The sequence below is a fragment of the Ahaetulla prasina genome, chromosome 1 (genome assembly GCF_028640845.1).
Source record: "Ahaetulla prasina isolate Xishuangbanna chromosome 1, ASM2864084v1, whole genome shotgun sequence".
In the NCBI taxonomy this organism is placed as follows: domain Eukaryota; kingdom Metazoa; phylum Chordata; class Lepidosauria; order Squamata; family Colubridae; genus Ahaetulla; species Ahaetulla prasina.
Window position 1 is genome coordinate 115,390,885 of NC_080539.1, and position 27,915 is coordinate 115,418,799.

A 27,915-nucleotide genomic window follows, 5' to 3' on the forward strand; every position below is an offset into this window, starting at 1 on the left:
GATTCGGCCTGAATTTCTTCGTTGTGGACTGGTGTTGCTTTCGCCGCGGCATTCAGCGTGTTCGGCTTTTGTAAGGTTTCCACCGCTTTGGTGGACATCTCATGTGCCCTGGCCTCATCCAGGGCTATCGCCAGGGTTAGGTTGTTTTTCGACAGCAGCCGCCTCTGTAGTCGGATGTCCCTGACCCCACAAATGAGTTGTTCTAATAAAGAGTCCTCCAAGTCTCTATACTCACAGTGGGTTGCGACTTTCCTTAATGTGGCCATGTACACGCTTATCGATTCGCCCTCTCGCTGAAATCTTTGCCTCAACTCGAACCGTTGTACAAACTTCGATGGCATCGGCGCGTAGTGTGCTTGTAGCATCGTCTGTAGCGTTTGCCATAGCACCGACTGTACAGGCATTGGTTCCGACAGTGATTCGGCGGTATCGAAGACTTCTGGCCCACAGTGGCTCAGGAAGTAAGCGCGCTTCCGATTATCCGATACTCCTTGCAGTTCGTTAGCTTCGAGGAAACACTCAAAACGAGCCATGTACAACCCCCATTTCTCCTTGGCTGGGTCGAATGGCACTGGCAGCGTATAGCTAGACATCGCTATGTATCCGCTCTTGATACTGGCTGGGGTTGAAATTAAGTTGCTCCTTCAGCTCTTTTCCTGTGTCACTGCCTTCAAAATCCCATCCTCGTCAACAATGTTATGTTCGGGCAATGAAGAAGCAGGAGACGATACAAGTGACAACAGCTCTTTAGTTTATTGTGATCCCAGCAAAAGCCAACAGGCAAAAACCCCTCTTTAAATAGTAATTTGGCTGATGCATCAGCCAATCAGCAACGTGCATTTTCCTGCTCAAATTTCCCTCCTAAAATTCAAATACATTACAGATGTACTCTTCAAAAGTGCTTTAGAAAATACAATCTCATTAGAAGAGAGAAAAGTCAGGAAATGGTTTGGAAAATACTGTTAAGTTGTGTATTCATTCTTCTATATACTGTATCTCTTCTTTTTCTGTCTTCTGCATTATTCACTCCAAACCTTAAGCTTCAGGTGGCATTTGCCTTAATTTATTATGCTTCTTATGAAGACTTTATCTAGCAGTGAGTGCAGAAAGTATTAATAGATAGATAGATAGATAGATAGATAGATAGATAGATAGATAGATAGATAGATAGATAGATAGATAGTGTGTAGAAGAATAAGCATTGTTTCTTTGACAAATGACAACGCTGGCATTTTTTTAATTAATGAAAAAAAATCATGTGGCAGTCATTCATGTCACATAGAACCACAACCCCATCTGGATTGGGTAAAAGAAGCCATATTTAGGCAAATAAGGAGAAAAAAATGTGTAGAAGAGGAAGTCCAGGATCACAGCCCACAGGTAGAAAAGCAGATTTAGAAATCTATCTATAAAATAGGCGGCATGAATAAGAAAGATCAGAATACATTAACTGGCCAGAATGTAATAGAGTGTCTAGTTATTTGGGGCATCCATAAAAGAAGAGTCATTTTAATTAACAAGGATATTGTACAAGGTGCAACAGTTTCCTAGTTGTTGTGGTCTGCCAGCAGCTTGCGGAGCTGATAGTGGAATCAGACAGTAAGGAGGCTGGGGGGAACACGGGCCAGTCCTGGAATCTGGGAAAGGCCCAGATGAGGGCTCTGTGTCGGAGATAGGGCCAGGGCCATCTGGGAGTGATGTACATACTCTGGAGCCCCCAGAGTTGGACAGCAGAGAGGCAGAGGAACAGGAGAAACCTGTTCCTAGTGCATGCATGCGCAGAGCTGCCAGAAGGCAAGAGGAGCTAAAGCAAAAGAGACAACTCGGGAGTAAGGCCAGGAGATGATTGGCCCCTCCCATAAGGCTTAAAAGAGAAACAAAGGCACTTGGGCCTTTTGCAGGAAAGCAATGTTGCTAACTCTGTTTCCAGTCAGCATCTCTTGTTTGTTTCTGAACTTCGTGGGGCTTTGCCAAGTAAGGCCTTTGGCAGGGTGTCAAAGAAGATAAAAGTTGGTGATTATCCCGAAGGACTTCTTCCGAAGGACTTTTTTTTCTTTTTTGCAACTAATTGGGACTCAGCCCGGAATGATCATAATTCTCAGCTGTTACAATAAAATAGGTTTTTTGGGGACTAATTGTGTATTGTAATGACTCAATAAGCCTAGGTCACAACACTAGTTTTATTACCAAACTAAGCAATATGATATGGTGCTTTTTGTCTATCTTCTCCCTAACAGTCTAGAAATATGTATTAAGTTAGAGTGTTTTTTAAGTCCATCTAATGTTTCAGAATCTGTTTTATATCTACTCAGATTATTTATCCATCTATCTTAGAATTATTTGATCTAACTAGTAGCAGCTGTGTTGCCATTTCAAATGAAGATACTAGAAATCTTATTATTACTTCTGTATGGGAATCTTGTGTTCTGTCATGCAGCTACCATCCTTTTTCCCTTCCTAATGACCCTAACTGAAACAGTCTAGCAGCAGAGGAGTTATGACGTGGCTACCTGTAATAATGATGAAATGCGTAGTAACTAGACCTAGCAAGGTATACTGTAGACCAGGGGTCTCCAACCTTGGTCGTTTTAAGACTTGTGGACTTTAACTCCCAGAATTCCTCAGCCAGCTTTGCCCTGCTGTAGACAATAGAAAGTTTCCTCTACAGAGGAAATTATAGGTGTTGGCCCCTGAGAAATGATTTAGTTGTGATATTGGATTATTTTATATGTTGACATATTCTATCTTGATTTGTTTGTTTCTATCACTCAGAATCAATCACATTAGATTGATGCATATGAATAAATGTTTTAGTGAAAGTAGTGAGCCAATAAAATGTTTGGTGAATCTCTGTTATCACAAAAAGAGTAATACTAGATAATATGATAGACGTAAAGGAGATACAACAGCAAATATGCTATAATTGTAAAATAATGTCATGACTTTCCTTTTAAGTCTAAAATTCTTTATTTCAGAAGATTTTATAAGATAATGTAATAAAATCTGTTCTTTCTCAGTTGTATGAAATGTTCCTTGCTATTGTAATTTATAAGCAATATATAGATATATATTGTTTCTAAAGTATATTGTGTACATGCATGTGCACACGCACACATACGTTTGTGTATACAAAATATCTTGGATGAGAAGCAAAACATTTCCAAGGGAAAAAAAACCAAGAAAATCCAGTTGTCTTTTGGAAAAACACCTATGGAACATTGATGTTAAATGGAAGCACCCTGAACAAAGAGAGGGAATCTGAATAATAAAAATTATTAAGATTTAATTAAAAAAAAATTTAATTAAAAAACAAAAAAACCTTTGAATTATTAAAACACATTAAAATTTCTTAGCTGCAGGACTACACCCTCTTTTTTTAAAAGAAATATATTTATATCAATTCCGTTTAAAAATGTGATAGATTTCAGAAAATGTGAGGTAAAAAAAATATATTATCATGGAAAAGTGCCACAACATGATAGAATACAAGATATGGTCTAAAAAATCAACAAAGCTGTTTCGTATTACTTCTTGCAAAGCTGTTAAAACTGTCCTACAAATCAAGTAGAAATTGTAAACAGAATTGTCTTTCTCTAAATCTTTGCTTAATCTTTCTGAACATTTACATAAATAAAATATTTGCCAGAATGCTCTTCAACCAAATTCCTGTCCTTTCTGGCCTCCTTGCCCTTGCCAAAAGTAATTTTAGTCAAGGGCTAGAGGGTTTAGCTAAGAGATAAACTTCTTAACATACAAAAATCCTTTTATATACTTGCTTCTAATAATGGCCAAGTCCTCCTTATTTCACGCATTGCAAATCTTTCGTGATATGCATTATTAAATATCGCATGGAGTCTTCTATTGGAGACCTAATCATTATAAAACAAGACAGCAGTTTTATTTCCAATATCTAACTGCAGCTTGCAAATTGTCTATTTTTTTCTCTAAGAAATCATTTCAGCACCCATGGGTGTCATTTGTCAGGATTGGCTGTATCGGATGAGTCTAATGTGACCAAATATGCTATAATGAGCTTTTTTCCTTTTCCTGACCTTTTTTTGAGCACTACTGCGAAACTGCCTGGAGACTTCCAAGCTGGAGCTATTATTTACCGCATGTGGCTTTGAAAACCACCAAAGTTCAGCTGCCCTTTTCAGCTTTACCAAAATGAGGCAGAGACACCTCTCAAGCAGTTGTAGTTCTGGAGGCCAGCATGATAAAGAGGCTACGTGAGATCAGAGAGTTTGGTTACCACAAGAACTTAGTTTAATCTAATTAAACCAAGACACAATAGGGATTATTCTAGTAAAACAGATTAGAAAATCAGACTGTTAATTCAACTGCCAGTGTTAAACATGTAAATTGTTTATTATTTGATATGATTTAATATAATTATATGCACAGACTACAAGTCACTACATTAGAAAAATATATTATCTGTGTATAAACAATTTGTTTTCAAATTCAGCTGAACACATTTGTTTTATTTAACAAGTTTGTCTTATTCCAAGAATTCCACCACTAAATTGAAAATTAAAGGCAATAAAAGACAATCTGGATGTGTTCCATGTTGCATTTTAAGAACTGGTTAAATAATCCCATTAATAATTACTCAAACAGAAAGATTAAAATATTAAATTGTAATGCAAGAAGTAAATTCTCTAGGCAATCTAAAGTTTGGCAACATGAATGAAAAACTTGCTTTGAACCATCTCAAAAGCTTTTTCTTCATCCAATGGAACCAATTGCAGAGTCATGTGAACCAGCATATAAAGTGATTATGTCAACCAGAAGTGTTATATTGTCCGAAATTTGGGTCCCCTTCAAGAAATCAGACTGTACAGGATGTATTATTGTGGGTAATACCTTCTGAGGTTTTCCTGCTAATGTGGTAATATAAATATTTTAGCAGGTAGAATTTTATTTTCATAGGGTGTTTGAAATTAATCTTTACCTACATTTGCTGAAATCATACAATAAATATCCTGGATACACAGTTATTGCAATAAATAAAATCTTATGCTAATTGATAAGAAGGTTCCTAAGGGAACAGCAGTTTTAGTTATTGTCCAGAAGTTCTTAGTTACCTGGGGAAAATAAGATCATTTTAAAATGTATTTTCCAAATAAAAGAATATACTAACTGAGACTTAGATGAGACTACCTCAACTGGTGGGGAAGAATTAAAGGTTTAAAAATAGATCTTGCATCAAGATGTATGAAATATAGTCAGTGGGTAGGGGAAGAGTATTATATAGAAAAATTGGGGGAAGGCAATTTGTCATCCAGGAGTCCTTTAAGTCTTTCAGGGGTGTTGCTCCACCCATTGCTGGATATGAAGCCCTGTTCATTAAGTTGGGCTCTATGCATCATTTGGCATTGCTGCTCCATGCTGCATAGCAGCTTCCCTGCCTGAGCTGTTTGATATCATTTTAGGATTGACAGTAGCATTCCCCAGTCCTGGGGGATTTTAATCTGTCTTTTGTCATAGGATTCCAAGTAACACCTCCAATGAAAGAAAACTCCAAGGCTTGGATTTTCTCAAAATTACATTTTATTAGAGATGTCATATTGGCATGTCTGGAGAAACCCGAATCTGAACGTTTCCAGGGTTTTCCTCACCCAAAGGAAAGTTCAAGTCCCTGCCCAACAGTCACAAGTTCATCACATGGTCCAGTCAGAGCACCATCCCAATTGGAGATATCTCCCAGTTCCAAACTCCCAGTGCAGGGCAAAATGTCCTTGAACCTCTGAGAAAGGAATGTTATTATGACTATATATCCCCCATGCTCTACACAATCCCTCCTCCCAATTTCTTGTAGAACTTGTAGAAGAAGAAAATTATCTCCCAGTATTTTTAATGAGACCATTTTAAAATAAACAGATGTTAAGAAGAAGGAACGAAAGAAGAATATACCAAGACAGCTTGATAAGGTACAGGTTAACAAAGGAGAAGTAAAAATGGCCAGGTTTAGTGGAATATGACTCTGCCAGTGTAAATATAAGCATTAGAAGAGACCAAGTCATAATACTTGTCAGTAGAAGACAAACTCATGTAGTGTCATTGTAAAGATGTTAGGCTAGAAGAATGTAGAGTAGATCCAAGTTTACTATGGAAACTTACTGAATGTCTTGGGAGCAATTACAATCTTTCTGTAAAACCAGGAAGTTGCCTTGCCTAAATGACCATGGGATTTAGTTAACATCAGCTACTGGGACTGCAGGAAGTGCTGTCAGTCAGAGATAATCAAGAGACAATCACTTTGCGTAGCAATGGAAATTCTGGTCCAAATTGTCACTGTATGTCAAAAATTTCCTGTAGCTGAAATAGTGACTCTATTGTTGTGTTTCCATCTTTTATATATCTTCTTTTGATTATAACTCCTGTATCAGCAAACTCAGTTGATAAGTGGTAATAAAGTTGTAGTCAATGGAAAGAAGAGGGAAATAATGGGGCCAGTGTTTTCAGTACTCGTACAGTGCATTCTAATTAGAAAATTGTCAATTTTTAAAAAAGGGTTTGGATGGAAAAGCAGGAAATTTTAAGATACTAGCCCTTCTTGAAAAGAAGCTTTCCTTCCTTCCACCCTTCCTTCTTTCCTTCCTTCCTTCCATCCATCCATCCATCCATTAATTTGTGCAGCACTTGACTTCCAGTGACAGTGAGTGGTTTATAAGTAAAGAACATTTTAAAAACCCAATAATTTATAAAAGAATGAAAAAGAATGAAAGAGGGCATGATGGCAAAACTGGACAGGAGAAAAAACAACCCAAAACACGGCTTCTTCAAGGCAACTCTAATCTCACCAACTTTCCAAGTTTTGGGAAAGTAGTAACAAGAATGTAGACATAGGTAATACAATAGATATGGGTATACTTGAAATGTCACAATGGCTTTGACAAAGTCATTCCCTTAGCTGGGATGAGGAAATATTGTCTAATTGATTCATAATTGGTGAAAGAAGAGGAAGCCAAAAGTAAGAGTAAAGACAGAATTTTTACATTAGCAAAATTTGCAGGGTAATACCTCAGAAATCAGTATTGAAATTAGTACTTTTTAAATTGTTTATAAATAAATATGTGGTTAGGAATTGGCAATGATATAACCAAGGGTATCCATAATATAAAATTCAGACTAATAAAATAAATTAGGTTCAGAAAAACCTTCAAAGGCATCCTTCCAAACTAGGTAAATGCATTCCACACTAAGAGGCAAACATAGCTTACTGTCAGGGAAGTAAAAACTGCTTGGAAAGCCCAAATTATATGAACAAAACCTGAACCCAAAGTTCAGAAAAGGAACAGTGTTCATAGTTTTTTTTTAAAAAAAAACATCAATAGACTGTGTTCATACTGTAAGCTAATGGGAACTTAGTAGGAACAAAATTGAAAATAATATTGCCCATACATTACACCAATATTCATACATTAATCTAAAATGCCTTTGGATTTGGAGTGCAATGTACATTTTTGTACACTATCTTAAAAAAAAAAAAGACACTGAAGTCCTGAAAACTTTGTACTAAATGGCAACACAAATGATTAGGAGCAGCTGCCTAAGAGGAAAGGTTACAGCATTTGAGTCTATTTAATATGAATGGTGGCAGATTAGATTTGATATGAGAGAGGTGAGTAAAATCAAGCACAATCTGGAAAACATTTGCCAAAGAAATATTAATTTTCCTCTCATGTTTAGCTGAAAGTGACGAAGAATATGTTTTTGCACAAGAGAAAGTTAACCTACGGTGTTTGCTGCTTTGAAATCTGGTGATGGCCATCAATTTGGATGGCTTTGAAAAGAACTGTGCAATCAATAGCAACTTGTTTTGGTGGGTTTCTATTGCTCCCTGAATCAGAGGAAGCACAATAAGAAGCAGCTTCTGGGAACCAACAAGTGGAAGACAGCTGGTCTTCTGTACTTGTGTATGTCCCAAGAGTGGTGGCTGGTGATTGTATAACTGAATACTGATCTAGATGGGGCCTTTGTCTGATCCACAAGGTCTTTTCTTTTTATGCTCCTAACATCAAGAATTCTGGAAATGGAAAAATTAATAATAAACTTATGCTGTTGAATTTAAAATAGTAAAATTAGTTGATAGTCCTAATGGATTGTTGAGACATCCCGTCTATTCATATTCAACATCTGGCCATCAGTTCCGGTGGCATCAGAGCACTCATCATAAGATAGAAGACCCATGTCTAATGTAGGAACCGGATAAAGTTGCAGACAGACAGATAATGAAACAAATCAGCGAAGTAGAATTCTCTTTGCAATAGTATATAATGAGAGTACTGAATTTGTACAATATAATGTCTCTAAGAGGACTTAATGCCATTAAGTCTTCCCAGGGACACTAGCAACTCCATTTTCTAATTGCATGCTTAATGAAGCTACAACTTTAAGAAAAAAAAACTTGGACTCCTTCTTAGTATAGATCAGCAGGGTAATATAAATACCAAATTCTCTCCAAAAAAAATATTAATGAAGGAGAATATTTGTAGGTCAGAGTTGACCTGAGGGTTCCTTGGCGCTCTCTGAGCTTGCTTGTTTTCTTGCAGACATTTCATTACTCAAACTAGGTAGCATCATCAGTGCTAGGAATTGCACTCCTTACTAGCACTGATGATTACCTTATTTGGGTAATGAAACATTTCCAAGAAAAGAAGCAAGCTCAGAGAGCACAAAGGACCCCTAAAAAAATGTGCTTACTGTTTTAGAAGAAAGATCTATTGAAGTATGGCTCCGTTTGGTCTTAACCATGGTACTTCTCTGTGTAAAAGTTCTGAAATAAAATTCTCTGCTTTTGCAGCAAAGCCAAAGAGAACACTTCTTTTCATGAAATTCCTAATTATAAATAACATTAAAGGACCATCTGTTAAATTTTCAGATTTTAAACAGGTTTTAATTTTAGATGTAAACTGAATAGTAAATCTGTGCTCAGATTAAATTGAATGTCAGAATAAAGCTGTCCGTCAGAAGTGAAATAAACTTGAAATAGATCTTTAGATGAGAAATAGCTAAACAAGGATTGTTTCAAAACATAGGCACATATCACATATATACACAACTGTTTATTGGGGGGGAGTGCAAGACAAAAGAAACTGGGGGCAAGTGAAATATAAAGAGCCTATACAGTGAAAAAGGCAAATATGGATTCTGTCTGTTTACAGAATAGTTATTGACTGTTGATTAACACATTCCCTCTGACTAATCCATATGAATTAGTGTTAAGTCTAATGAACCTTTAGAGAGGATCTAGGGGACATGGTTGTTAAATTGTTGTCATTGTTTGTTTGCTCTGTAGATTTTTTCAGAATGGGTGTCTGGGATTTAATATAGTTCAGAAAATCATACAGTGAAAGAGTTAGAAGGAACATCTGTTTATTTTTGCCACTGCAGCATCAGAGCTTGCAATATTTGTACACAGCAAATATTTTGAATTTTGTTGTTTTTGTTTTTGTTTTGCTATTTGTAAATCCTATTCATTTCAGTAAAACAGAGAGGAAAAAATGAGGGGGGGGGATGGACTTCAACTTCTGGGAGATACCCAGATTAAGAGATGTCTATTGTATAAGATTGCACTGCTATGCTTCAACTCTATATCTGTATGTAGAGTATCAGTTTTATGTTCAGATGAATACAATTTGTTTGCACAGCAGAAGGTGGGGGAGGCAAATTCAAGAAAGCCATTAGTTATTCCCCTTCTCCCAAGGCAAATAAACTGTTATTTGGGCAATAACCTGTTCATTATAATTTCCCAGCTGCAATCAAACTGAGTCCTACAAACATTAGAAAGGTTTTTTGTAATGTGGAATTTACTTGTGAGAAACCATGGGTCAAGATCCCATGTTCAGCCATTAAGCTGATAGAAACCACTCCATCTGCAAAGCAAAACCATCATCTTCTCCTCACATGCATGTCAATCTGCTCCAGAGATTTGGTGCTGAATACATGTTTCCTAAAAGAGGTCGCAAAATCATTCTTTGTTTTAGGAATACATATGAAGAGTTTAAATTGCAAAAAAAGAAAAAAAAGGGGGGGCGGGGGTTTCATCAATGGAAGGTATCCATTCTGAACAAAATTATTGGAAGCATTCTCCTTGGGCAATATTCTTTCCATTAGCTCTGTAATTGAGGGATAAAACACAAAATGGTGTTTGTAGGGATGATAGGATTTGCCCTTATCAAGACTCATATCTTCAGTGTAAACTACTACTTTTATGAGAGTTCGTTTTTAAAGAATGTATATAACCACCCAACTCAAATAATGCAAGTCTGGGTGACTTACAAAAGAAATAGAAATAAACACACCACAAAAATAACAATAATAATCACTAATACATATGCTTCATATCTATTCAGATGGGAACTTACTCATCCTGGCCCAATACTTTTTTTTTTATTAAAAAAGTTTTACAAAAATTTTTTCCACTTAATTCCCCCCCATCCCCCCTCTTCCCTCTCTCTTTCCCCCTCCACCCCACCCTTCCCTCCACCCCCACCCCAGGACTTCCCAGAGCAGAATACAGGTTATTGCATCTATCAATCATAAGCTAAATTACACCAATAAACCATAATCCATAATCTCTCCTCACCCTTTAAAACTTTGACTCCCCTTTCCCTTATAAACAAGTACATTAACGATACAATTCTTACAATCACTCTTAAACTATTTAACACTTCAATCTAAAATTTGGCTTAAATGTAGTCGATCCAGTTTTTCATTCCAGTGTATATCTTCCTTGTAGATTCTTTGAGTACATTAAAATTTCTGTTTTCTTTCTTAAGTCCATTAAAATCCAATCTTCAAATCCATTAAGTCCATTAAAATTAGATTGGACTGGCCCAATACCTTTTTAAAGTGTTCCCAAAGGCCAGCAGAATTAAAAAGTTTTTAAAGACTTCCTTAAGGTAGCTATCATCTCAAGGGGAAGTCATATGGGACAAATCAAATGGAACTCTTTCCAGAAATCAACCCCAAAGTGTCCCCCTCCCTAGTTATAATGAATAGGACAGGCAGATGCCCTTAGCCAAGGGTGGTTCTTCAAAACCCAATCCAATAGTGTGCAGTAATGTCATATTGTATATAATACACAGCTTCTGGAAAGGAATATATACCTACTGTGAAACTTTTAGAAATAATTGAGGCATATAAACATACAACATTCTAGAGACCTACATCATTTCATAATGAGGACGTTTCAACTTTTTTGGGGTTTTCTCAGGATTAGGATCTAAGTCTCTGCACATCATATATCACTTTTATTTTTGTTTTTGTTTTCATTCAACAGCCTTCAGTTTTGATTCTAAGCAACATTCTTTTTTCCTCACTCTCTTGTTTTTTACTGGTAAGCTGCAAAAAAAGAAGAAGAAGAAGAAAATAAATGGTGAATCCTGAAGTCTTAAAGCATAGTGGAATCTGCACAGGCACGACTGATGTACAGGTAGTCCTCAACTTACAACCTCAATTGATCCCAAAATTTTTGTTGCTAAGTGAAATATTTGTTAAGTGAGTTTGCCCCATTTTTTGACCTTTCTCACCACAGTTGTTAAGTGAATCACTGTAGTTCTTTAGTCAGATTGTTGTTAAGTGAATCTGGCTTCCCCACTGATTTTGTTTGTCAGGAGATTGCAAAAGGAAATCATGTGACCCTGGGACATTGCAACCGTCATAAATATGAGTCAATTGCCAAGCATCTGAATTTTGATTATATGATCATGAGGATGCTACAACAGTCATAAGTGTGAAAACTGGTCATAAGTCACTTTCTTCAGTGCCGTTGTAACTTTGAATGGTCACTAAACAAACTCTTGTAAGTCAAGGACTATTTGTATAGCTGTCATACATTTCTAAACTTCTAAACTTATTACAGAGCTAGCTAAGTAAATTGTACCTTTGTGCATAAGTGTCTGTTTTCAGAGATACTCAGAATGTATACTAGACTTACATTTCAGATTTAACCAGATATGGATAACTGGATAAAACTGCGGTTTTTAAAATTTGAATAACTGGTTACTTAGAAATATTAAACATTCTGGATCTACTTGGGAGAAAAAAGATAGATGGAATTTCCTTTCCTTTGGCCTTGTTAATTTTATGGCCTGGTGCTTGTCTAGGCAAAATCCTTGTTAACGTTCACTAGTGCCAACGCAGGGCAAAGATATGCTCTTGCTGACGATGTCAATGCCAATTACCACCTTGGCAAGAGAAGGGATTGCAGACATTTGTCCCATTTTCCTAATAGATGGTCAGCATTTCCAAGGTTGACTATGCTAATGACACATCAGAGAGACAGACTTGTTTGGCAGAGCAGCGTGTGTAACTACATTCCTACAGGCAAGGATTTCTGGATCAAAACTGCTTATAAAAGTCCTTTGATTGTTGTCTGTTGTGGAAATCGAAAATATTTCCTCTTGTACATATTAAGCCATAAGTAGACAGCTATTATACATTGTTCCAGTTAAATCTTAGTTATACGAATTAAAATGCACCTAAAAATTATCATCATGGCCTTTATATAAGCTATTAGCAAAAAAAAGTGTGATGATTTGGATTTCAATAATAAAGTTGGAGGTTATTAATTTCACAACCAGTGTTGGTAGTTTACTGAATGTATAATAGACAATAAAAACAATAAATCAGAAACCATATGTTGTTGATAATTATATAATGTAAAAAAAAAAGAGTGCAGAGGAAAACCAAACCATTCATCTAACTGATGCAGAGAATGTTTGTTTGCATGGTGTAGTGGAGCTCTGTACACTATTCCTTTTCATTCAGGAAATTTTCAGTGATTAAACAGGAAAACAAAATATGTGTCAGGCCTGGAAACCATCTTTTGCATTGGGCCTTCCTGCCTGCCACATTTATTACTGTGGAAAACTGGGAGGGGGGATTGTATGAAGCATGGGTGATATATAGTCATAATAACATTCCTTTCTCAGAGAGTCAGGGACATCTTGCCCTGCACCTGGAGGGCTGGAACTGGGATGGTGCTTTGATTGGAGCATGTGATGGACATGTGGGGGCTGGGCAGGGATTTTGGATTTTCCTTTGGGTGGGGAAAACCTGGAAGCTTTCAGATTTGGTGTTTTCCCAGATGTGCCAATATGACACCTCTAATAAAATGGAACTTTGAGGAACTTCTAGCCTTGGAATCTTATTTCAGTGGGGGTGTTACTTGGAACCCTGACAATATGATGACTGAGCTCTGTAGAGCTTAGATGGATAAATTCTGGTTTATGATTCAGTGTGAACCATTGTGGTCTCTCAGCCCTGATCTCATATTCTTCCAGACAATCCTATCATCCTAAACACCACTGGGGAGGGGGGGTTGCCCCTCAACTATAGATAATTATTCTATATAACAGAAGCAACATTGCACAAATTGGGGCAGGAGAATGTCTAGATGCAAAACACTTCTTTCATTTCTGTTTCTGATTTAAGCAAATGAATAAGCATTGGGTCCACAATTCTGCATATTGTAGACATACAGTTTTAATTTAGTTCTAGAAATGGCCATTTTGGATTGCTGAAACCAATGTTTTTTTGGCAATGTTAATGTGGATTTCAACAAAAAAGGATGATTTTTTTTTATCTATCTAAGGGAAGGATGGTAAAAAAAATGTAAATAAAACTTTACTTTCAAAGTGAGCCAATTGGTTAGATTGTGCATTTTGCCTATGAGGCTTTTAATCGTTTATGATGGTATATTTTCAATAATATGATTTTGGTTTTACAACATAACCTCAATTAGTGTTGCTTCAAAGGGGCAATATGATAGAAGATGTTCTTTGTTCTGCCACAAAGCCAGAATGATTTAGTTTGAGTTTCTGAGGGATAAACTGTTTGAATTGCTTCATATTATAAATTTTTATACATCATTAAAATGACAGTAAATTCCCATAGCAACTTTCACAATTACATATATATATAAATCTCATTGATTCACAGCAGGTCATAGTTGGTTTTCCTGTATCTGTTTCACATATAAATGACATTCCAAGGAGAAACTAATTCAAAATTTTAATCAGCTGTCAGAAACCAATGAAATTCAGAAGTCAGCAGTGTGTTAAAAACAATTACGTGGAAATGAAATTAAATGTTTCTTCTTTTGCTGGGTTTCAACAAATATTACAAAACTGTTGCTATTTTTTTTATGGAGTCTCAGTCAGTCTGCCTGCAGCTGATATTCTCTGGAAGTATTGCATTCCAGCCAGTTGGGCTTATTGTTAAGAAATCTAGACATTGTCAATCCATTTTATCTGGAAGAACTGAGGCTAGGAAATGCTGGATTATATGCACATTTTTGCAGCCCTTGTAATATATATAAATAAATAAAGGCCCAAATAAAAATGATTGGTGCTAGACATGATAGACAGCCATATTGGTTAATATAATATCTCATTCATTTATACATAAAATAGGATGTAGGTGAGGAAAAATGAAATCCTTTTTCTTTGTGAGCTCTTTATATTTGACCTTGGTTTTCTCAAATCTTATTTAAATTATTATAATGATGTTATAAAAGAAGGGGCGGTTCACTATTCTTGTTTGTATATTCTATAAACGGTCAACGTCTTTTGCCTGTAAGCCTATATGCAAACACAAGAGTAAAAATTGTAAATGTCTTGTCCTGTTTCATATAGCTATGTAAAGCTATATACATGTTGTGATTTGTAAAATATGGGTACTGGCCAGTCATCAAAACTGATCAAATAAATTTGAAAATGCTTCCTTAGAAATTATCCTGTCTCTTTTGAAATACTTTATTATCAAATAACAGAGTTTATGATTATGGTGGAGAATTATATCAGGCTGATAACTAGAATTCAGGAAAAATTAGTGGAGGCAGGATAGGGACATAAAAGAGAAACAATCATTTTGGCAAATTCTAAAACTTCAAGCACTAACACTGGAGAAAACAGATATTAATCAGCAGAGGTTAACAGCTTCATCCTGATTGCTATCTTTAATATGCTATTTTACACAAGAAAAAGGTAATATATTTAGAAGCACAATTCTTCATTTTTGTGTTTTGGGTATGCAAGTCACAAAACATAGACATATGAATGCGTGTATATTTTGGAAAGAGGGCTTATTGCCAAACAGAATACTCTGATAATGTGATGCTACAGCTGGTGTCTACTGCCGGAGACCACTATAGCAAAAGCTGCATAATTAAATGAGTAGCAGCAATTCCCTTCTCTATCATTTGTATGTGCTGCTGCTAGTGACTGCATTTTATCATGATGAAAATGGAGCACAAAATTAAAATTTGGACCAAGAATCTCTAAATACAGTATTTTCTACCTACTATAACAAAACCAGAGTAGACCAGGAGCAGGTGCATAGTTGTTGACCACTTATCACAAAACTATTGTTATCTGCTTATTTATGAGTGTGTGTTGTAAAAATGGATTTATCATTGGGATGGTGTTCTAGATTAAATAATATAGATTAGTGTTTTAAATTAACCTGAATGTTATTTTTCTTTACTATCATAAAAATGTTGAAGCTTTTGGAGAAATAAAGTCCAACCTATCATCTCTTTTCCTTCTGTTGCTAATCTGGCTTGTATTTCTCAGAAAAAGACATAGATCACACATACATTTTTATCATTAAAACCATGCAGCAGTAGTGCATTATACATAATCTAAATTTCTTTGACCCTTGGATCTCATTTTGACTACTGTTTCCCTGCTGCTTTGAACTTAGTAACTTTGGGATGCTATTGAGGCAAATCTACTTGACTTGGGAGGCTGTTAAGGCAAACCTACTTGACTTTTGAAATTTTTTCAGGACAATATCCATACATGTATAATGTTAGGTATAACATCATCGTACAATTTCAGATTGTACAAAAGAGTTTCTTCACAATCACAGTTGCTGCTTCCCATTATGGAAAGAACAAATCAAGGCTTCTTCTTCTTGTTGTGCCCTATCCATCATCGGACATTGGCAATCATGTTGGTGATCCTATTTTTATCAACAGCCGTATGAAAAAGTGCTGCTGAGTTTTGTCCAAATCAGTCCCTTAGATTTTGAAGCCATGATGTTCTTCTTCTGCCAGGATCTCATTTGCCTTCAATCTTTCCCTGGAGGATTAAGTGAAGGATGCCATATTTGTCCAAAATATTCTAACTTTTGCTTTTTTATGATTTTAATGATTTCCCTTGGCTTTCCCAGGCAGCTTATCACCACCTCATTTCTGATTTTGCCAACCCAGCTTATATGTAACAACCATCTGTAAATCAAGGCTAGTCTAATAGAATAGAGCATCTGAAGCTCAGGGTTGAACTGTGGAGTCTTCATGCTGTTATCTAGAAAGTGTAATGAAACATCTGCAAGAAAACAACCAAGCTCAGAGAGGACCAAGGACTCCACAAGCCTAGTCTAATGACATCAATTTATTTTTAAGGGTTTGTATGGAGTTACTTATATACTTACAATCTTATTTGTTTACTTATTGTACAGTATTGTTTACTGTCTCGTTGTTACCAGCCAGTGGGCAATACTTTTTTTTTCTAAAATGCCCAAATGTAATACTGTGATGAAGCTGAAGGGAAAGGATAAAAAAAAAACCATCAAGGGAATATCTCCCAAACTAAAAATCATTTGAAATATAGTTCAAAACCAGCCAATATTAAATAATGATGCCTATAAATCTTTAGTCTTAAATAAAGCAAAAAGCCATCTTACAATTAAGTGACATGCTGGAGAGGAGAGTTTAGATCAATTCCAGAAATCCTACTGAGCATTTCTAGAGAAAAAGAAAATAAGAAGCAAAGCAACATTGCTGTTTTTAATATTACAGTTTTGTAAGATTGTATAAAAATCACCAGCTGCCAAGAGGCTGTCAGGTCAGTTTCTAATGCAGTTGAAGATCAAAGCTCTAAATATAGTTTAGCTGCCACTTGATAAATACTGTTAAGTAGCCGATAATGATCAGAAGTCATACAAAGTAATTATATTAAAATGAAACATAAGTAAAGTTAGCTAAAATAGCTGTTTTCATTGACTCTAGAAGCATTCAGCCACAATAAGTAGTAGTACCTAGGATGGCATTAAACATGTTTGGGTCATCTTGGTATCAGATGCTTAATGAATTTTTGTGCAAAATCAAAATTGTTAATGTTAAGTGTCAATCAGCAAAGTAAAAATTATTACTTATATGTCTGGGCAGTTTATTGCCAAAATTCTACAAGCATGGTAGATACACGTATGGCACATAAAGGTAAACTTTTCCCTGTTCAGTCATGTGAAACTCTAGGGGGCAGTGTCACCTCCATTTCTTAGCTGAGGGAGTTAGCATTGTCCAAAGACATTTCTCTGGTCGTGTAGCGAGCATGACTATATGCTAAGGCACACGAAACACTATTACCTTCCCATCCAAGTAGTACCTATTTATCTACTCACATTTGTTTGCTTTTGAACTGATAGGAATTGAGCTAGTAAAAAGAGCTCATCCCGTTATGCAGGAGTCGGGTCTTGAACCCGGGCTGTCAACTTTCCAGCTGACAAGCTCAATGTCTTTAACCACTGAGCTATTGTGCCTCCTGTAGATATATTCTAAAAATATTCAGAAAAGCCAAAATGGATGGCCATGTTCCTGTTTGTTCCAAAGCTACACATGCTGTCAGCTCATTGCTCAGTGGACGACTGCACTTTTCACATGAATCAGATCTCGGATTCAATCCCTAGCAATTGAAGGATGACAAAAATATTTTGGGGGATGCTACACTGCTAACTGCAGGCGAGAGAATCGACCCTGCGGGACCCCACAAGTGAGGCCCTCGCGGTCGACCTCTGCCCCCGTCAACACCGTCTGCGTCCGGTCGGAGAGATAGGAGGAGAACCACCGATATCGGTGCCTCCACTCCCAATCCCCAGCCGGCGCAGCAGATACCATGGTCGATGGTATCGAGCGCCGCCGAGAGGTCTAATAGGACCAGGGCAGAGGAATAACCCCTGTCCCTGGCCCTCCAGAGATCATCCACCAATGCGACCAAAGCTGTCTCCGTGCTGTATCCGCGTCGGAAGCCGGACTGGAACAGGTCTAGATAGACATCTTCATCCAGGTATTGGGGTAGCTGTCGCGCCACGGCACTCTCTACAACCTTCGCAACAAAGCGAAGGTTGGAGACTGGGCGATAACTACCCAAAATAGCTGGGTCCAGGAGGGCTTCTTAAGGAGGGTCTCACCACCGCCTCTTTCAAGGCGGCAGGAAAACCCTTCCAATAAAGCGTTGATAATCCTCTGGAGCCAGCCTCGTGTCACCGCCTGAGTGGCCAGTACCAGCCAGGAAGGGCACGGGTCCAGTAAACATGTCGTGCCGTGCAGCCTCCCCAACAACCTGTCGACGTCCTCGGGAGCCACAGGGTCAAACTCATCCCAAATGGACTCAACAAGACGTGCCTCCTCTCCCTCGCTTGGATCATCCCAATTTCGGTCCAGACCGTCCCTCAGCTGAGCGATTTTATCGTATAGATAACCGCTAAACTCCTCGGCTCGTCCTGCAAGGTCATCCGCACCTCCTGATGTAGGAGAGGCGGGTCACCCAGGCTGGGGCGGCAGGCGGTTATCTGCCGGCGCAATGAGGGTGGGCGTAAAGCGCCTCGCTTCCCTCATTGCCACTAGGTAGGTCCTAGAATAGGACCTAACTAGTGTCCGATCAGCTCGGAGCGACTGGACCTCCAGGTGCTCTCAGGCGTCTTCTCCGGCGTTTCATCTCCCTCAGCCCCTCGGAGTACCAAGGGGCGGACGAGATCTCCGCGGGTCAGAGGCCGCAGAGGCACGACACGGTCCAAGGCCCCAGTTCCTCAGTCGTGCCGTGGGCCAGTTCCTCAGGGAATGGCCCAAGCTCCGTCAGGAACCTCTCGGGGTCCATCAGGCGCCTGGGACGGAACCACCGTATAGGTTCCGTCTCCCTGCGGTGGTGAATGGCGGTTCGGGAGTCTAGGCCAAGGGGGAAATGGTCTGACCATGACATTGGTTCTGTTACTAAATCATCTAACACCAGATCATTAAGCCACTGCCCAGAGATATAAATCAGATCCAGCGTGCCTCCCCCCGTGTGCGTAGGGCCATCATTTACTCGAATCAGGTCCAAGGCCGTCATGGAAGCCTGGAACTCCCGAGCTGCCGTCGATGACAAGCCAACTGATGGCAGGTTAAAATCCCCCATGACTATAAGTCTGGGGGTCTCAACCGCCACAGCAGCGAGTACCTCCAACAGCTCAGGCAGGGCTGTGGTCACGCAGCAAGGAGCCAGGTACGCGATCACCAAGCCCAACTGATTCCTATAGCCCCACCGCACATAGAGGGATTCACAGCCGGCAATCTGAGGAACAGTGGTCTCCCTCGGCTCTAGATCCTCCTTAATAACAACCGCCACCCCCACCTACCTTGGACCCTCGGCTGATGGAATGCTCGGAAACCTGGCGGGCACATCTCGACAAGGGGGACCCCCCCCTCTGGGCCCAACCAGGTTTCCGTAATACCCATAAGGTCCGCGGACTCCCCCTGAATAAGATCGCAAATCAGGGGGGCCTTATTAACCACGGACCGAGCATTACATAACATCAGCCGAAGATCCAAGCTCTGAGGATCATGGCCACCCAGGCAGGTCGGGACTGAGGGGCCGGAGCACGCGATCGCTCTCAAACATCGAACGCGTGCTCCCTCAACACGATACGGCCCCTCCCCCCCGCCATATCTGCCTCTCCCACTTACCGTACAGATTGAACAACCCTCTAAACCTGGAACGTCCTCCCCCCCTGCCTTCAGACAAGATGGAATAGTGTCGCGAACTAGCACAGGGGCTGGATCCCTCCCCGGCGGGTTCTCACCCCCACCCGCCAAATCCCTCCCCCCCCTTAAAAAACCCTTATTTAAAAAACTGTTTAAAAAACCCCACAACTTCTTCTTGGCCGCATGCCACCTCTCTGGGTCCCAAGACCCTTCGTTAAGGTAAGCCTTTGATAGTTTGGAGGGCCATTCCTGCGAGGCGGGGAACCTCGCGGTTTGGTTCGAATGAGTATCTCATGGGAAATAGTCAGTAAACAGCGAAAAGATGTCCATTCCTGACCGGCGAAGATGTTCCGGTCGTACCTGTAGATCGTCAAACCCGATATTAGTCATATTACTGGCCACTCGGGCAGTGATATTGGTCATAGTCCGTAGAAAGTCCAAAGGGTCCAGAAACAACCAAGGCGAAAATCCGGTTCGATCTAATAACCTCCTCTCGAGATTGGCATAATAGCCTCCCTTGGTTGTTTCCTCGGCTACAAAGATGGAAAAGTCAGTAGCGGGATAAAAGTATCCCTCGGGTTCCGGCAGCGTACCATCACGGACAAACCCGTGGTACGCTAATCAGGACGAAGTTATGTCGCCAGTACCGTCAGTGCCGTCAGTGCCGTCCAGCACAGTGCCGCTGTTGTAAATGACCAGGCCAAGCCACCTCTCAGTCGCCGATGGAAAAAACGACCCAAGATGTAAGCCGTAGGTAAAATTACAGCATTCTAGGCAGGCCATGGTAAAAGTCAGCAGTGGGGGGGAAGAACGATGTTCCGGGCCATGAAGTGAGGAGGGAAAGATAGGGGGAGGGGCAATAATCATGCCCGTGCAGGCCCCACTCCAGCCACCGATGTTACCTGCGGTCCAACACCCAAAACTCAGCATACCGCATACCAGCATACCGCCGTCAATGTTTGGCCCGCTCCCCAGCCGTTGATTCCATCCGCGGCCGAAACGGCCGACAAACAGCTGAGTCAGGCTGGGCGTCTCCTCGCGCCCCCCCCCCAACATGGCCGCCGCCATCCGCTGCTGTAGAGGACTTCGGCTCCGTACTCAGCAGCCGAGAGCTCAATGAGGTCCAAAGACCTCGCTCTCGGCTGCCGGAAGGATCGCATACCCGGAGCCGAGGACCAAGCAGCCAGGCGGCCCACAGAACGGCATTGCGGCCTGAGGACTCTCAGCCGCCGTCTCCGCGAAGCCTCAGAACGCCGCCATAACGCGCATGCGCAGAAGAAGAAAAGTCTTTTGACTACTGTTTCCCTGCTGCTTTGAACTTAGTAACTTTGGGATGCTATTGAGGCAAATCTACTTGACTTGGGAGGCTGTTAAGGCAAACCTACTTGACTTTTGAAATTTTTTCAGGACAATATCCATACATGTATAATGTTAGGTATAACATCATCATACAATTTCAGATTGTACAAAAGAGTTTCTTCACAATCACAGTTGCTGCTTCCCATCATGGAAAGAACAAATCAAGGCTTCTTCTTCTTGTTGTGCCCTATCCATCATCGTACATTGGCAATCATGTTGGTGATCCTATTTTTATCAACAGCCGTATGAAAAAGTGCTGCTGAGTTTTGTCCAAATCAGTCCCTTAGATTTTGAAGCCATGATGTTCTTCTTCTGCCAGGATCTCATTTGCCTTCAATCTTTCCCTGGAGGATTAAGTGAAGGATGCCATATTTGTCCAAAATATTCTAACTTTTGCTTTTTTATGATTTTAATGATTTCCCTTGGCTTTCCCAGGCAGCTTATCACCACCTCATTTCTGATTTTGCCAACCCACCTTATATGTAACAACCATCTGTAAATCAAAGCTAGTCTAATAGAATAGAGCATCTGAAGCTCAGGGTTGAACTATGGAGTCTTCATGCTGTTATCTAGAAAGTGTAATGAAACATCTGCAAGAAAACAACCAAGCTCAGAGAGGACCAAGGACTCCACAAGCCTAGTCTAATGACATCAATTTATTTTTAAGGGTTTGTATGGAGTTACTTATATACTTACAATCTTATTTGTTTACTTATTGTACAGTATTGTTTACTGTCTCGTTGTTACCAGCCAGTGGGCAATACTTTTTTTTCCTAAAATGCCCAAATGTAAATACTGTGATGAAGCTGAAGGGAAAGGATAAAAAAAAAACCATCAAGGGAATATCTCCCAAACTAAAAATCATTTGAAATATAGTTCAAAACCAGCCAATATTAAATAATGATGCCTATAAATCTTTAGTCTTAAATTAAGCAAAAAGCCATCTTACAATTAAGTGACATGCTGGAGAGGAGAGTTTAGATCAATTCCAGAAATCCTACTGAGCATTTCTAGAGAAAAAGAAAATAAGAAGCAAAGCAACATTGCTGTTTTTAATATTACAGTTTTGTAAGATTGTATAAAAATCACCAGCTGCCAAGAGGCTGTCAGGTCAGTTTCTAATGCAGTTGAAGATCAAAGCTCTAAATATAGTTTAGCTGCCACTTGATAAATACTGTTAAGTAGCCGATAATGATCAGAAGTCATACAAAGTAATTATATTAAAATGAAACATAAGTAAAGTTAGCTAAAATAGCTGTTTTCATTGACTCTAGAAGCATTCAGCCACAATAAGTAGTAGTACCTGGGATGGCATTAAACATGTTTGGGTCATCTTGGTATCAGATGCTTAATGAATTTTTGTGCAAAATCAAAATTGTTAATGTTAAGTGTCAATCAGCAAAGTAAAAATTATTATTTATATGTCTGGGCAGTTTATTGCCAAAATTCTACAAGCATGGTAGATACACGTATGGCACATAAAGGTAAACTTTTCCCTGTTCAGTCATGTGAAACTCTAGGGGGCAGTGTCACCTCCATTTCTTAGCTGAGGGAGTTAGCATTGTCCAAAGACATTTCTCTGGTCGTGTAGCGAGCATGACTATATGCTAAGGCACACGAAACACTATTACCTTCCCATCCAAGTAGTACCTATTTATCTACTCACATTTGTTTGCTTTTGAACTGATAGGAATTGAGCTAGTAAAAAGAGCTCATCCCGTTATGCAGGACTCGGGTCTTGAACCCGGGCTGTCAACTTTCCAGCTGACAAGCTCAATGTCTTTAACCACTGAGCTATTGTGCCTCCTGTAGATATAGTCTAAAAATATTCAGAAAAGCCAAAATGGATGGCCATGTTCCTGTTTGTTCCAAAGCTACACATGCTGTCAGCTCATTGCTCAGTGGACAACTGCACTTTTCACATGAATCAGATCTCGGATTCAATCCCTAGCAATTGAAGGATGACAAAAATATTTTGGGGGATGCTACACTGCTAACTGTCAGTACTGAGCTAAATAGAACTAGCGATTTTAGATGAAATAAAACAGATTCTTATATTCTGTCTGTTTATTATGCAAAGGTTACAGTGGAGCCATAAGGGACATTGGAGCCTGAGCCAATGAATGTAGCGCCACTGTCCTTCGATGTTTTCTTTAACACATAGAAGCAAATTCTGAAACATCTAAGATACGGCTTTTGGGATGATTTTGAAAGAGATTAGTCAAGCTCACAAACAGCTTCTGACAGCATTAAGAAAGGGAATATGAGAGGGCTCTTTACACAGAAGGACAAGGCCTGTTTTCCACTGTTCCAGAATTGAAAACATGGAATAATGGATTTAAGCTATAGGAAACCAGATTCAATTAAATGTTAGATGGGAAATCCCAAATTATAATACTTAGAGCAGTTTAGCAATAGAACCCATTATTCAAAAAGGTACTAGTTTTCCTCCTATCTGATAAGTTCAAGCAGAGGCTAGACAACCACCTACAGAAGGTACTGTTAATTTGGATTCCTGTACTAAGCAAAAGTTAAGTCAGTGGCTGAAATGATCTCTACTCAGATTTTCTGTCTCTGATCAACAGCTATTAACTGTGGTAGCCAAGTGGAACCTCTTTGTTCATTAACACCATTCGGTATCAGATGCTTGATGAAAACATTAGTGGAATATGATTAATCTTTGATACAAATGTTTATGGTTTCATGAGTCATGCTAATCCCACTTCTTCCATGCCAAAATATCTTGTCTCTTTTGTATTGAAACAATCCTGTTACAGCAAGGTCTTTGGCAGAATCCTGTTTTGTTTTGTTTTCAAAATATATATTCAAAATCGAAAGGCAAGACGTAAATACATAAATACATTGGATGATTCAACCTCTCATGCATCTCCAAACTCCTGGTGTGCTAATTACTTTCCCCAGATAAAGTAGTTAAATTACATATAAATTCCAGCAGGGAATAGTCCTATATTATATTCAGAAACAGAAACAAAACTGCTCCTTCTGTTTAAAGAGCCTTGCTGTTAGGAAGCATAAAAACTGTAAAGACAGGCAGTCTTTGGCCTTGTATTGAAACCGATATATTAGTTCAGCATATTTAAGATTTTGTTTCTTTCCAGAAGAGTTGGTTTACTCTATTCAGAGATTTTTTGTGAAAGATTAAAGAAAAATCTTATTTATAACCTTTGAATGGATTAAAGCAGTTGCTCCAAATCCAAGATGTGTGATTTTAAGCAGACGTATCTGCAGGGTGCAATCAAAAGGGCTCACCTGCTTTCTATGTGTATTACATAGGCGACACCTGTAGAAAAACCTGGCTGTTTTGATTGCCATCTTGAGTTTTTTTGGGTTTTTTTTAACCATACCCTGTGGGCATTCTGAATTTAAACATTTTAGGAAGTTAATCATTTTATTACATTTTTGTGGTTTCCTCTTTTGTCATTTTGTCTTTTTTTGCCCTGATTTATTTTTTTATTTATTCATTGAAAGAATAGCTTTTCTTCCACTGCAGCAGAAATATTATGTAAACAATACACCATGAAAAGGAAGCGTTTGGTTATATTTTGGTGGGGTTTGCTAAAAGCCCTGAAAATTTGACTGTCGGAAGAAGGAAAAAGAGAGCAAGATTTAGCCTTAAAACTTAATTGGTTCCAATTAACCTGAGTAGAATATAGAGAACTAAGTAATCATATTGATTGAAGAGTGACCAATCTACAACCATATCTCATTGTTATTATCTATTGCATCCTAGTTACGACACACTGCAGATTAGCTTTCCTCCAAAATAAGTAAAAACGATTGCCTATAAAATAATTATGTGAAAAAACAGTGAAAATATATTTAATGAAAATTAAAAAAGGAAGAATTAGAAGCAGGATGAGACTGGTAAGAAATTTAGGTTAAAACAGTGGTCCCAAACTTTTCCAACTTTGTGGACCAATGGGAGGGGGGAAAGAGAGGCAGAGGGAACGATTCTGTGTGAGCGGTGGGCAATCACATGCATAAGTGCACCTCCATTTGCACCAGCAGCAGGCACCTGCACCTACCGCTCGCACAAATGGAGCTGTTTGTGTGCGCTTGCCCGCTGGTCATGCCAGTAAAGCTGCACGCATGCTCGCCCGCTGCTTCCGCAGCCTGTTTTTGAACAGGTCAAAATCCGGGGTATGGGGACCCCTGAGTTAAAGGATCGTTTAGATTAATCATTTTAGCTACAATGATAATCAATCTGTGCTTCAGTTTTATTATAATTCAGAATTATAATTAAAAAAAAACTCAAACTTCCAGAAACCTTAATGTAGTTTTTGTCTGAACAATAAATAATACGAGAAGACTCGTGTGGAATAATGAGATTTTCTTAAAGTGAAATCTGACGTTTGAATTTATGCATTCCGCAGCTGAAATAATAGCAATGACTTCAATTTAGGTTGTTCTTTTTATTCATTTCAGAGAGCAAATTCCTACTAATTCCACATTCCTAGCTTATTCTATATGGATTTCAGCAGCACCAGCTGGAATTGTGTTTATTAGGTCAGTTCAGGTTGAAGCTGTTCAAATGAGACATCTGGCTTTGACAGATCAAAGAAGGCAAAGCCAGGTCAAAAGCAACTGCTTAAAATAGTGGCTAGGGAAATCAAGTCCCCGGATTCCACAGATATGTTCTACTGGCAAATTCAATTCCAAAGTTCAATTCCAAAATAACTTACTGATTCTCTCTGGACTTTGAGAAGGGAACTTTTTTGCACTGACCATTGTATAAAGCCATAATTATGAGGATGTTGGATACCAGGTTGGAGAAGGAGTGTTTCCCAACGTTAGCAACTTAAAAGTATGTGAACTTCAAGTCTCAGAAAGTTGCCAAGGTTGGAAAACATCGCAATGAAGTCTACAGCTGCAGTAGGTGCATAAAATATTCAAAATGAAGGGAGGAGAAGGAGGAACTAAACAGAAGCTCTTTCTACAAAGCTCTTCCCACTGCTGCAACCATCTCTAACCTGCTGCTACTCTTATTTCTTGCAGTCTTATTTTTGGAAAAGTAAAAGTCAGGTTTGTTGTGACCTAGGTTTCCTGAGTCATGAAAGCACACAAATAGTCCCAAAAACCTATTTTATTGTAACAGCTGAGAATTACTTTCATTCAATTAAATGAGTCCCAGTTAATTGCAAAAAAGTCCTTCAGGAGAAGTCCTTCGGGATAATCACCAACCTTTATCTTCTTTGACACTCTGCCAAAGACTTTACTTGGTAAAGTAAAGTTCAGTTCAGAAACAAACAAGAGATGCCAACTGGAAACAGATTTAACAACATTGCTTTCCTTCAAAGGGCCCAAGTGCCTTTGCTTCTCTTTTAAGCCTTATGGGAGGGGCCAATCATCTCCTGGCCTTACTCCCGAGTTGTCCCTTTTGTTTTAGCTGCTCTTTCCTTCTGGCAGCTCTGCGCATGCATGCACTAGCAACAGGCTCCTCTTGTTCCTGTGCCTCTCTGCTGTCCGACTCTGAGGGCTCTGGAGTCTGCACATCATTCCCAGATAGCCCTAGCCCCATCTCTGTCTCCGACACAGAGCCCTCATCCGGGCCTTCCCCAGACTCCGGGACTGGCCCATGTTCCTCCCCAGCCTCCTAACTGTCTGACTCTGCTGCCAGCTCTGCAAGCTACTGGCAGACCACAACAAGGTTGTAGAATCGTTGTGAATTGCAAGGAAACCTTACACCTCTCTCTATACACTCCAGACCTTTCTTAGCAAATACAAAGCAGTGAACTGCTGCTCATTGCTACATTTTAGTATTTTTACATGTCCAGAAAGAAAAGATTAAATGGTATGGGGATGGTAGGGAAATTCCTGAACAGCTAGAGAGTATCCTGGAAAACAGTTTTACTGATGTTCCTTTTAATAAAGCCTTTATGGTTCACCAGCTTGCTAGTTAATGACATGTTCTCCTCATCACAGCCACCATGTGGGAGTGCCCACAAAATTTGAAACATTTCAAAGGTGACTTAGTGTAAGCCGCCCTGAGTCTTCGGAGAAGGGCAGGATATAAATGAAAAATAAATAAATAAATAAATAAAAACTTACTGGTCTCCAAACATTGGACAGCCCAACCTAAAGATTTGGAGGCTATATTTTAGAAACCATAAACATGTGTTTTTAATCATTCGGTTTGATTTAATCAAAATCTTCCATGCCATTCATGGAAAGTGCATTCTTGTCACTATAAATACGTTCCCTCTCTGCTTTTATTCCTGTGCGCCTGAAACACGATAGGAGCATTCTTAATCTTGGAAGAACGTCATGGGAGAGGAACTTCAGCTACCTCATCTCTCTGATACGCAACCTTCGTAAATGAGTCCATTTATTCTATTTCAGCTGTTCCTCTGCATTTTTGTACACTACTTAACGCAACACTTTTCAGAACCCACTCATCCATGTCAGTAATTCATCAGATTTCCTGCCTTTAAAATTGGAGATGTATTATATCAACAAGATCCAAACCATGAGACGATTTGCCCTGAGGTGTAGCACTTTTAGTCTTGCAGCCATTAAGAGATTTTTTGTGTGTGTTTAATAAATGCTTTTTTTTTCTTATGCTTTTGTGACGCCCCCTCAACAATTCTTTTCTCTTCCTCTGGTTTATCTATCCCGCATTCTGAAGGTCTCCATTGAGAAGGACAAACAGCAGCAATAACTTTTCTTCCTGGCTTGCAGGGCAGTCAACCACACTTTTCTTGCTTTTTCATGGGCAGATGAACATAAGCAAATTATATAATCCTATTGTTCCTGCTGCAGTTTAAAGAAAAAAAACAACCCAC

At 39.1% G+C, this 27,915-nt stretch overlaps 1 protein-coding gene across 3 annotated transcripts in view; it reads left to right on the forward strand.

Moving 5' to 3' along the window:
- Positions 1-27,915, forward strand: part of HS3ST5 (heparan sulfate-glucosamine 3-sulfotransferase 5) — a 219,022-nt gene that overhangs the window by 98,678 nt on the left and 92,429 nt on the right. The window contains exon 1 of one of the 3 annotated variants that reach the window (XM_058173656.1): positions 11,428-11,443. The exons of the other annotated variants lie outside the window; for them this stretch is intronic. The gene's annotated coding sequence lies outside the window, so the exon portion shown is untranslated. Of the gene's footprint in view, positions 1-11,427; positions 11,444-27,915 lie in introns of those variants that run through there. 3 annotated transcript variants of the gene reach the window in all.